Source organism: Mirounga leonina, unplaced genomic scaffold, assembly GCF_011800145.1.
Source record: "Mirounga leonina isolate KUSES-001 unplaced genomic scaffold, KU_Mleo_1.0 Mir_93, whole genome shotgun sequence".
NCBI classification, from domain to species: domain Eukaryota; kingdom Metazoa; phylum Chordata; class Mammalia; order Carnivora; family Phocidae; genus Mirounga; species Mirounga leonina.
Genome location: NW_023270854.1, coordinates 36,536,020 through 36,546,873, shown reverse-complemented (window position 1 = coordinate 36,546,873; position 10,854 = coordinate 36,536,020). Strand labels below are relative to the sequence as shown.

The following is a 10,854-nucleotide window of genomic DNA, read 5'->3' as shown; positions in this document are numbered from 1 at the left end:
GCAGTAACTAGTTGAAGCTATATGAATCTGGAGATTTGAAGGAAACAGGCTGCAGAAAGACTTAGAGGTGAGAGAGAAGAGTTAGGGAAACTAGCAATAATGTTACATCTTTTCTCCTTTGGAGAAAGGAATGACCTACCAGTGTGGAAATGTCCTCTCCCACACCCCAGTAGCCACCCTATCTTTATCTAAATCTAGTCTTCCTTATTCTTTATCTCAGTGACTGACACCTCCAACCAGTCGGTCACCTAAGCCAGAAAGTAGGTGTTGACCCAAGGCACCCCTCTCTAGTACCCCACCCCCTCAGCTCACTTCTTTACTCCTACCCTGATGATTCCATCCCCTTTATCTGGATTCCTTGCAACAACTTCCTGATGGAAGTTTGGGCTTCCATCTTTTCCTAATCCTCCCTGACCCCAAACCATCCTTTACACTGGCTGCCACAATGGTCTATCTGAATCACAAATCTAATCATGCTATTGTTTTCTTGTATTCTTCAAGGCCCCTTTACCTTGAAATCCAAAGAATTTTTACCTTGGCATATAACTGGGCACTGCACACACACACACACACACACACGCCCTTCCCTTGTTTCATTCCCAACAGCTTAATCCCCTGTGCTCCAGCCAGGGACTAACTCTATTTCCTAAACTGGAGGTGGTTTAACTCATCATACTTCCACTTTCATTATTTCCTCTCCTAGGACTTCTTAGCTCTTTTGCCTCCATTCAAATGCTACTTCCAGAGCAAAGCTTTCTGCCATCTAGTGCACCCCCCTCTCCTCTTCCTCCCCTGCCCCCACCCTTTGCACCCTTCTCTGAGAACTTTGAGCCCCAGAAGCTCTGCTGGGCTTCTCCCTGTAATCCCTTGTCAATGTTTGTGGAGTTCAAACACCAGTTCCCTACTTTTAAGGAGTCAGGCAGGTGGATGCACCACCATCTGGCTTCTGGTTGGTAAATTCAGTCCTGATCTTGTCTGAGCCCTTCTTCCTGAAACCCTTCCCTTGGGATCTGGAAGGCCACCATCCTTTTATTCTCCTCTCTCCTAACCACCTGTCCCCTTTTACAGTCGTCATCTTCTACCACGTGGGTTCTAGTCCTACTACAGGTTTTTAAAAATACAGGTTATATGGTCCTATTCCCCCAGCAGATACCTATTACTAAAGTTTCCCAGGTGATTCTAATGATGAGCCAAGGTCTCCCTGCTGGCTCCATAGACACTGACAGTTCTCGGTGCTTGGTCAAAGTCTCTCTGCCCTCCTCAGTCTGCACTTTCCCCAGCTGTTTCTCCAACTCATTGAGCCTCAGGTACCATCCAAATGCAGACCGCTTTCGGATTGGCTTCTGTTACTTGGGTCTTCCTCCCAAGATGCATACCCAGATATAAAATCCCCTGCCCAGATATAAACTCAGGATGCTTACAGGATCTCACACCCAGCATGGCAAAAACAATTCATCATCCTCCCTGATCCTCTAAAAGGTGTTCCTCCTCTGTCTTTCCTATCAGCAAATGCCACCATTATACACCTGTTGTGCAAACCAGCAATCTGGGAGTCAACCTTGCCTCCCCTCCTTCATCCACCTCCAGGCCGTAACCCACAGCAGCCTTCTTCTGTCTCTCAGGTTCCCACATCACCTTACTTGTCTCCCTGCTTCCACCTCCAGTCCCTCCAACCCAGTCACCATTGGCGGTGCCCGGTGGCCTCTTTGACAACGCAGATATCCGTATTTAGATCATGCCGTCTGCTTGAACCCCTTTGGTGGCTTCTCGTGTCTCCTAGAATGAAGTTCAGTGTTCATAACATGGTTCCAAAGATCTTTGGAGACCTGCCCATCCATCTCTCCAGCCTTGCCTCTTGCTCAGCTCTCCACATTCCAGTTCGGTTTTCTTTTTTTTTTTTTAAGATTTTATTTATTTATTTATTTGAGAGAGAGAAACAGCATGAGAGGGGAGAGGGTCAGAGGGAGAAGCAGGCTTCCCGCTGAGCAGGGAACCCGATGTGGGGCTCGACCCCAGGACCCTGGGATCATGACCCGAGCTGAAAGCAGACGCCTAACCAGCTGAGCCCCCCAGGCGCCCTCCAGTTCAGTTTTCACTACGGTCCCTTCCACAGGCCCACGGGGCTCCCTCCTCCCTCAGGGCCTTGACACAGATCGCTCCTGCTCGGGCCTGGAAGCCATTTTCTCCCCCGGCGGCCCACCTCTGTCTCATTTACTCCCACCCACCCTTCCTGTCTTGGCTGACAGGCGATTTTTTTTTTCAGCCTCCCCTACCCCTCGGTTCTGGTTAAAATCACTTGGTGTTCCTCTCAGCGTCGGTCTAGGACGCGTTGACTGCGCGATCCACGCCGGGCGCTGAGGGCGGAGACAAGGACATACGCGGGAAGAGAGACGTTCGACTGGTCTTCCCGGCTGAGCATAAGCCCCCTGTGGGCAGTCGCCAGGGTCCTGGAGGATGGGTGGCAGAGCACCGACAGAGGGTGACGGCAGGGACAGTGAGCGGAAGGTGGGAGGATGGCCGCCAGAGGGGGCGGAAGCCGTGGGCTGGGGACGACCCTCGGCCGCGGCCGCCTCCCGCCTCGGCAGCGCCCCCACCCGCACCCTCACCCCCACCCCCACCCCCACCCCCGCGCGGGCTGGGCCGCCATTGCACGTGCGGGACTCCGCGCTCGCGTGCCTGTTGCTGGACACCGATGAGCACCGGCGAGCCTCGTTCCGCTGGCCTGCGCCACCCGGCTATTCCTGAGACCTTGCGGGGCGCCGCTCCCCTCCGCTGCGGTGTGACACGTCTCCTGTGCTCCCTGTCCGGCCTCCTTGCTGGCACCTGCGGCTCCGGTGTCCCTCTCCCGTGCCACGCTTCCTTTGGCGAGGGCTGCTGGAGCCTCCCCCGGATGGCTGATGGCCTCCCTGGGCCCGCCACTTAAGCAGCCTCAGCCGGAGTCTTGCTCCCTGTTAACGACTTGATGATTAAAAATGAATGATATACTTGTTCAGCTCTCCCATGTCGATTGATACACAAATGTTACCATCTCGAAAATCTCAGGAATCAAGGCGGATACCTGGGATCACGCTACTGGATGGAAGACACACTGCACACCTTCCCTTGGTAACTCCTGTCAAGTGTGATTCGTCCCTGCTCACTGTGGAAACCGTGGCTGCCCCAGTCCATGCAGGCCTCCCTGGCGATGTGAAGAAACCCTGAAGCTACAGTCAAGACCCTCAAGCTCCCCACCTCACAGCCTCCGCAAGACGCGGCAGCGTGTGCAGTGCATTTTCTGAACGGTGGGGCCGCGTTTCCTCCAGCGCAGATCGGCCGACATGGTGTGGTAAGTGCCTGTGGGTTGTAGGCACAGTTGGGCACAGTTTCTTCTTCGTCACTGTATTTTGAGCATTAGGCCCTCGGGGATGATCTGCCGAGTGCCTCATTATTTAAACAATCATTGTCTAGAAGGAGAGAGCCAGGGCAGTGAGGGCTGGGAGGGAGGGAGCTCTGTTCACATAGTTATTTGCTTATTTTCCCCCTGACAGTTGCATGGAAAGATTTCAAAGCAGGAAAAAATGAGTAATTGAGAAGAGGCCTGACGGTAACCTTTGCAGGGTCCTGGGCAAGAATACACATGGAGGCCTACATACCGTATATCTTGAGATTTCAATGTACAAATCAAGCTACTAGACTGTAAAACAGAATGCACTCAATCCTTCCGTCTTGGCAAACATACCTTCCTAACTCAGAAGGCCAGAGCTGGATGTAGTATTCTCAGAGTGCTGGCAGTTCTGCTCCAGATGTGGTCACATGGGGAGGGCCGTTCCCAGTGGCTGACCTGCCCCTTTCAGCCCTTGCTCCCCTGGGCACCCTGAGGCATCGTGTGCACCCATGTGGAAACCCCAACCCAGACATTCAGCGTCATCCATCTTCTCCCCCACCCTCATAAACAGCTTCCTCTTTACCATACCTTGGGCCTGGGGGTATACACATTGGGCCCAGGGAAAGGCCCACAGGGCCATTTGGACAGGAGATAATGGGGTCCCCAGCACCCAGAGCATGTCCTACAAGAGGGGCGGTGTGGACCCAGGTGGGCACATATCCCTGTCTGCATAGATTCCTTGCTCAGTGCACAAGCGCGTTCCAGGGACTCACCCTTCCTGAGGTCCCAGTCCTGAGAAGGCATCAGAGAAGCAGTTCGAGTGACGAGAAGAGAGCTGGGACAGGAAAAGGCCGATGCGGTAGAGACCCATTTCTGGAGATGGTGACAGGAAGTTACTGTGATTTCCATCTCTCAGCCCGGGTTTTCTCAGTGAAGGGGAGGTAGTGTCACCTTCTAGGTGACAGGACAGGGGCAGAGGCTTGGGAGGAGTCATAGGAGACTTTGGAGAAGCCAGTGTCTACCAGTTTCGTGAGAAACTTGCTGGCAGTGCTGAGGGCCGGCCATGGCTGCCTGCGTCCACAGGGGCAGGTCGGCCACAGCCCCCCCCCCCCAAGATGCACCTTTAACATCACCGCCGTGTAAGGGCAACCCTTTGACTCAGGTTTTGTGCCTTCTGCACAGCCACACCTGGCAGACCGAGGCTCACACAGTCTCCTCTCCGGAGTGGGACCTCAGCAGTTAATATCGCTTTGCAAATTCTGAATGAGGGAAAGTAGTTTCAAGGGCCCATATGGTTGCTGGAATGACTTCTTAAGGCCAGGCCTGTTATGTAAACACTAATTTAACATTACAAATATGGCCCCAAAGGCTGACTAAGGTTTTCCTTAATAGTGGGGTGCTGACCTTTAATTCTGAGTCCCAGGAGCACGCTCCCAGGATAGTATTTTCCTTGTCCTTGTAACCCACCCTGGTGAACATCGCCCCCTCTGAGCATTGGTCCTTCCCTCCTCTCTCAACAGAGGTCCTACCCATAACTTAAAATGAATTATTATTTTAACACTCTGTGCATACCATAGAGAAAGAAAACAATTGTAATTACTATAATTCTCCCATCTCTGAGATTCCCTCCCTATTTTGCTCTCCCTAAACCTCAAATTTGCTAATCCCCACGCTATGACAACACCTGCCTGCTTAAATTGTCAGCCTGCTTCAATTTTTCCTCCCTGTACCATGGTTCCTAACTCTGCTGCCATGTTGTTGATTTGTGTTTGTTTTTGTTCACCCGTGACACTGTGTTTGCACCAGCTGTACTTGCACTTTGAGAAAGTACTGGAAAAAGTCAGTGCAAAAAGCCCTGGGGACAGTTGCCTTGTGGAATAAGACAGAGATGGCATGGAGGCTCAGAGATGTTCATTTTCTAAGCTCAAAAAAAATCCTGCAAATACTCTGAGAAGCTGAGACTTCCTTCACGGTGCCCTTCACTCCACGTCCTTACAAGACTTTGCTCCTGCCCCCAGGCAGGTGAACCAACCAGTCGGGCTCCCAGAGTGTGCCTCAGCCCTGGGGACAGGGGGCAGGGCCAGAAGAGGGCCTGGCCAGCCAAGGGAGGGCCACCTATTCTGAGCAAAAGGATAGTGTCAGCCACCTTATTCCCTGGTAGTACAGTGGAGAGGACTGGAGGCCTATGGGCGCAGGAGCCCCCTCCCCATCCTCCATCCCCTCCACCTCCCATCCCCGCCTTGTCCAGGGAAGCCAGGCTTGTGTCAAAGAGCAAGAAATGGAACCTGTGACTGTGCTCTCAGTTTCTTAGAAAACCATTCATTCTATAAAGTCTCAAACTACTTATGGGGCGCCTGGGTGGCTTAGTTGGTTAAGTGTCTGTCTTCGGCTAGGGTCATGATCTTGGGGTCCTGGGATGGAGCCCCGCATTGGGCTCCTTGCTCAGTGGAGAGTCTGCTTGTCCCTCCCTCTGCCCTTCCCTCCACTGGTTCTCTCTCTTCTCTCTCTCAAGTAAATAATAGTCTTTTTTTAAAAAGTCTCCAACTACTTCTGATGCACTATGACTGATCTCTGTCTTTCCTTTAGCTCTCACTGGGGCATTTGGATGGGTTCTGACCAAGCCCAGCTGCCCTGTCCTCCATCCCGCATCTCTCAGGGCTCTTGGAGGGCCACTCCCCCGCTGCCGCCACCCTGGCTTCATTCCTGCGTGGCTCCTTTAAGCCCAATCCCTGGACCTGTGTGCAGAGATGGCTTCTGGCCTCTTGCCTTAGCAACTCCCCGACTCTTGTGGAGCTCTTTCTGAAATGTTCTATTTGGTTCCACCTACGTGCCCTAAGAATCTGAACTTTTCATAAGGACCAGGAATCATCAGTGAATTAAACATCTGAACACTTGTACTCTGCTCTAATACAAGCAAGTTCTCATGAGTTATAACTGGTGTGTGAGGTGGGGCACCTGGGTGGCTCAGTCGGTTGGGCACCTGACTCTTGATCTCAGCTGAGGTCATGATCTCAGGGTTGTGAGATCGAGCCCAATATTGGGCTCCACTCTGGGTGTGGAGCCTGCTTAAGATTCTCTCTCTCCTTCTTCCCCTTCACCCACCACTCTCTCTCTCTCTCTCTCTCAAATAAATAAATCTTTAACAAAAACCCCAAACTGGTATATGATGCATTTTCCCTATACTAAATGGCCCTGCACCAATGCGCAATTTGAGTTCTTGCCTTCTGATTTTCATTTCTGCCATTAAAGAGTTGGCTTCAGACATCTCTCGGCACATCCATATACTTAGAATATTTTCTGTTTCTAATATGCTGTGGACTAAAGTGATGGATCCGCAAAGGTATTAGAAGTATGTCTAAAATCATTACAGTTGTCTATGAATGAGACCCTGGTGGGGCCAGAGTGGGCATCCAGGGCATGTGCTTCCAAGTGTAGACTTTGGAAGATTCAGTCTGACTGATTAAGGACTTTAAGTCTTGTAGCTTTAGGGCCTCAGTTTCCTTATCTGTAAAATAAATTCACTGATCTTGTTTACCTAAGTTTTCAGACATTTAGAAAATATTTTATTAAAGCATAACTCACACACAAAAAGTATAAGAATCATAAGTGTCCAGTCAGATGAATTTTTACAAGGTAAGCGCATTGGTAATCCAGGACAAGAGACAGAACATGATTGGCACCTTAAAAGCCCCTGTTTTTGTTTGTTTGTTTTTGGATTTTTTTTAAAGATTTTTATTTATTTATTTGACAGAGAGAGCAAGCATGAGCTGGGGGAGGGGCAGAGGGAGAGGGAGAAGCAGGCTCCCCACTGAGCAGGGAGCCCGATGTGAGGCTCAATCCCAGAACCTGGGGATCCTGACCTGAGCCGAAGGCAGACGCTTAATGACTGAGCCCCCCCAGACGTCCCAAAAGCCCCTGTTTTATGCCCATTGCCAATCTCTTTTCCTCCCCAGTGGTTACCACTGTCCTGGCTTCTAACACCAGAGATTCACCCCGAAGTTCTTGTAAATGCAATCATGCACACTGTATTTCTGTTGGGTCTCTCTTCTTCGGTGACATTCATCTTTGTGCCCTGTAGCAGTGCTCTGTTCTCATTGCTGTATGGTTTCCCATGGTGAGAACGTACCACCCGTATTCATTCTGCTGCTGGATCTTCAGCTTGTCTCCAGGCCCCTTGGAAGCTGCTGTGAATATTGTACATATCTTTTGGTGCACATATGTACACATTTCTTTTGGATTATACCCGGAATGGAACTGCTGGGTCCTAGGGTATGGCTTAGATACTGCCAAATAGTTTTGGTAAAAGTGATGGTACCAATTTGCTTTCCCATCAGCAGCAAATGAGAGTTCTAAGTATTGGAAATGATCGAGAAATTTTTTTATTGAACTTGATAATATAACTATGTTTGTCAAATAAACGTCCTTAGCAAGGGGAGGAGCAGTGGAGCATGGCAACAATCCCACCCAAGTGAGACCTCAGGTGAATCATGCAGGCGTTCTGGTCCGTGATGTCCGCGTTTTGAAACAGTACTGATTTAAGACCACTTTCATCTATAAACATCTTGGCCATTTTATGAAATTCCATGAATTGAGGTTGGACTTCTGCCACTTAAAAATGTGTATATGATATTTCATGATGTTCATATGCCCATATCCACATTGCTATTTGAGGAAAAGTGCTTTGTTCACATTCTTTCTGGCATCTTCCTGGGCCAGGCCCAGGACCAGCTCTGGATGGACACTAAACCACAGACTCAGACGTGTGTGCCATGGACACACAGCTTCAAATGCAGGGCTTGAATTGGAGCAAGGACACTGACCAGCTGAAGGCTTAGGAAGGGCAGGTGGGAAATGACCAGGAGAAATTGGCAAGAGGAGTTCTTGCCCCAGAGTGGTGTTACTTCACTCAGGCAGCAGGGCTGAGCCGGCAGAACAGTCAGTCCAGAAGGAACCACGGGCAAGGCAGTGCTCGGGTCACTTGGGCCAGCCCTCTCACTGCTCAGCACACACACCCCCATGTCCTGTATGGCTGGGCAGGGCAGGTGGCTGCCGCCACCTCCACCAGCCTCCTGCTTGCAATGCCCCCCTGCATCAGGATCTGGGCTGCGCCGTTGGGTGGATGAAGCCTGTGACCTAGGCTCAGGGCCTAGCAGCAGGGGAGACTTGGAGAACGAGGATCTGGCACTTTCAGCTTTTGTAGAGGGATGGGGTTCAGATATGGGGCCACGAGGGCTATGGTTACTGAGGAGCTAAGGCAATTTCCAATTGTGCACTCTTTTTGGATTTTTTTTATCACAACTAAAGAATATCAAAACACTCTTTTATTCTTCACTATTTTTGTAGTTAAAGCTCCCAAGATCCACACCTTAGACCAACTCCACCCTCAAAGGACACAACTGTCACCTGTTTAGAAGTGACACAGCTCAAAACCATGCAAGGTATGTAGGAGAACTGGCCAAACCAAGGGACGCTTGGAACAAACCACTGGAAACCACTTCCCATTGTCTCCAGGGCAGAGCTGAATGGGAGGCCTGAGAGCAGATAGCCCGTCTTATTCCTGATCATAGCGGGAGAGCATTCATCTTCAGCCGTTTGAGAGTGATATCAGATGTGGTTTTCTCATAGATGCCATTTATCCAGTTAAGGAAGTTCCCTTCTATTCCTAGTTTGCTGAGAGTTTTTAGTCAGGAATGGAAGTAAGATTTCTATCAAATGCTTGTTCTACATCTATGAAGGACATCATACAGTATTTTTTAGTCTTTAATATGGATAATTAGATTGAGTGGTTTTTGAATGTTTAATCAACCCTGAATTCTTGGGTTACATTCCACTTAGTTATGAGGCAATATCCTTTCAGTATATTGTTGGATTCAATTTGCTAAATGTTGTTAAGAATTTTTACATCTATGCTCATGAGGGATATTCATCTGTAGTTTCTTTTCTTGTTGTGTCCTTGCCTGGTTTCAGTATTAGGGTAATGCTGGCCTCATCGATTGGGTTTGGAATATTCCCTTCACTTCAATTTTCTGGAAGACCTGTGTATTGTTTCTTCCACAAATATTTTGTTGAATTCACCAGTGAGGAAGCTATCTGTGGCTGTTTTAAGGCTCCTTAGTTGTGATTTTTTTTTTAATTTTAACCCAAGAAATTTCAATGACTGACAATCCCAGTTGCTGTTGTTAGCATCAACATCCTCACTGGCAACAGGTAGTGTCATTATTGTTAATCATCCCCACTAGCTTCTGGGAAGAATGGGGCTGGCCCCTGAATGATGCTCAGGTGATACCTCGTGGGGCTGAATTCACAAAAAGTGTCTTTCTCGTGTGACCCAAATATTTCAGAAACCAATGGCTTCTGAGAGTTAGTACTAACTATTGCAGATGGCTTAGTGATGTTTCCAGATCCCACAGATCCTGACCCCTCAGCCAGGCCTGTGCTCAGTGGACTTGGTTTGCATTCCTTCCTGTGAGTCCATGGTCCCACTGCCCCCACCCCTCCAATGGCATATTCTTTCTCTTGCACTGTTCACATTCTCTCCATCCTTCCAGGCCCAACTGGCATCTTTCCCAACTTCTTGAGAACCTGTCAACACCACACTGGTCTTTCTCTGAATTCTTGTCATGCTGACAGCCAGAACAACGCATTAAGTCTTTTATTAAATTCTGCCTTGTGTTATTTTCTCATCCCTCCATGTTGCTCTCTAACTAGATTATAAACTACTTGTCTTATATTGCCTCAGAACACCTGAGAAGAGGTTGACTGATTTAAGCCTAGACATTGTAGCTTATGGCATAAGAATTGCTAATTTCACAATTACCTGCACATTCAGCAACCACTCCCCTAAAAAACAAACATCAGGGATAATATCTTCTCAAATACAATTTTCTCTCGTAAATGATGGCCTATGTTGTATCTCAGGTCTGCATACCTTCTAAACATTTTGCTTGGTTTTCCTCTTGGCAAATTAACTGACCTGATTTTTTAATAAAAACTCTCGGCACATGTATGAGAAAAGATAGTACCTTCCAAACCTGAAGCATTTTTGCCTGCATTTCATCACACTCACCATGAAGTGGAGGGAGCAAGTCTCATGTTCACCTGACCCTGGGCCCATTTTTCCAGCCCTGACACTGTCATACTTCCTCGGTGCTTGGTCTCACCACTCATTCCTTGGGCCCCCATGACCTTGGCCTGGAAGTCCGCCAGGGTCCAATTCAGATATATTTTCAAGTGAATGTTATGCACTTCCACTCCCAAGCAGAATTAAATGCTTGAGGGTTGTTTCTAAAACCACACTTTTCTTTGTTTCATCACATATTATTTTAAAAAAATCTTTATAACTCATTAATAAAGTATGCCTTCATTTCAAAAATAAAGAGGGAGTTGAAAGTCATTTCCATTGTTGGACAGTTGGTCAGTATTTCAAGGCGCAGTGAACGTTTGTTCTATCAGCTGTTGTTAAATAAAACACGTTTACCACCCAAACCCAC

At 48.8% G+C, this 10,854-nt stretch overlaps 1 long non-coding RNA gene across 1 annotated transcript in view; it reads left to right on the top strand.

The window, feature by feature from the left end:
• Positions 1 to 10,854, top strand: part of LOC118004548 — a 142,887-nt gene that overhangs the window by 92,303 nt on the left and 39,730 nt on the right. Inside the window, exon 1 of the long non-coding RNA XR_004677616.1 lies at positions 3,057 to 3,325. This is a non-coding gene — a long non-coding RNA (uncharacterized LOC118004548). Of the gene's footprint in view, positions 3,326 to 10,854 lie in introns of the transcript that reaches the window.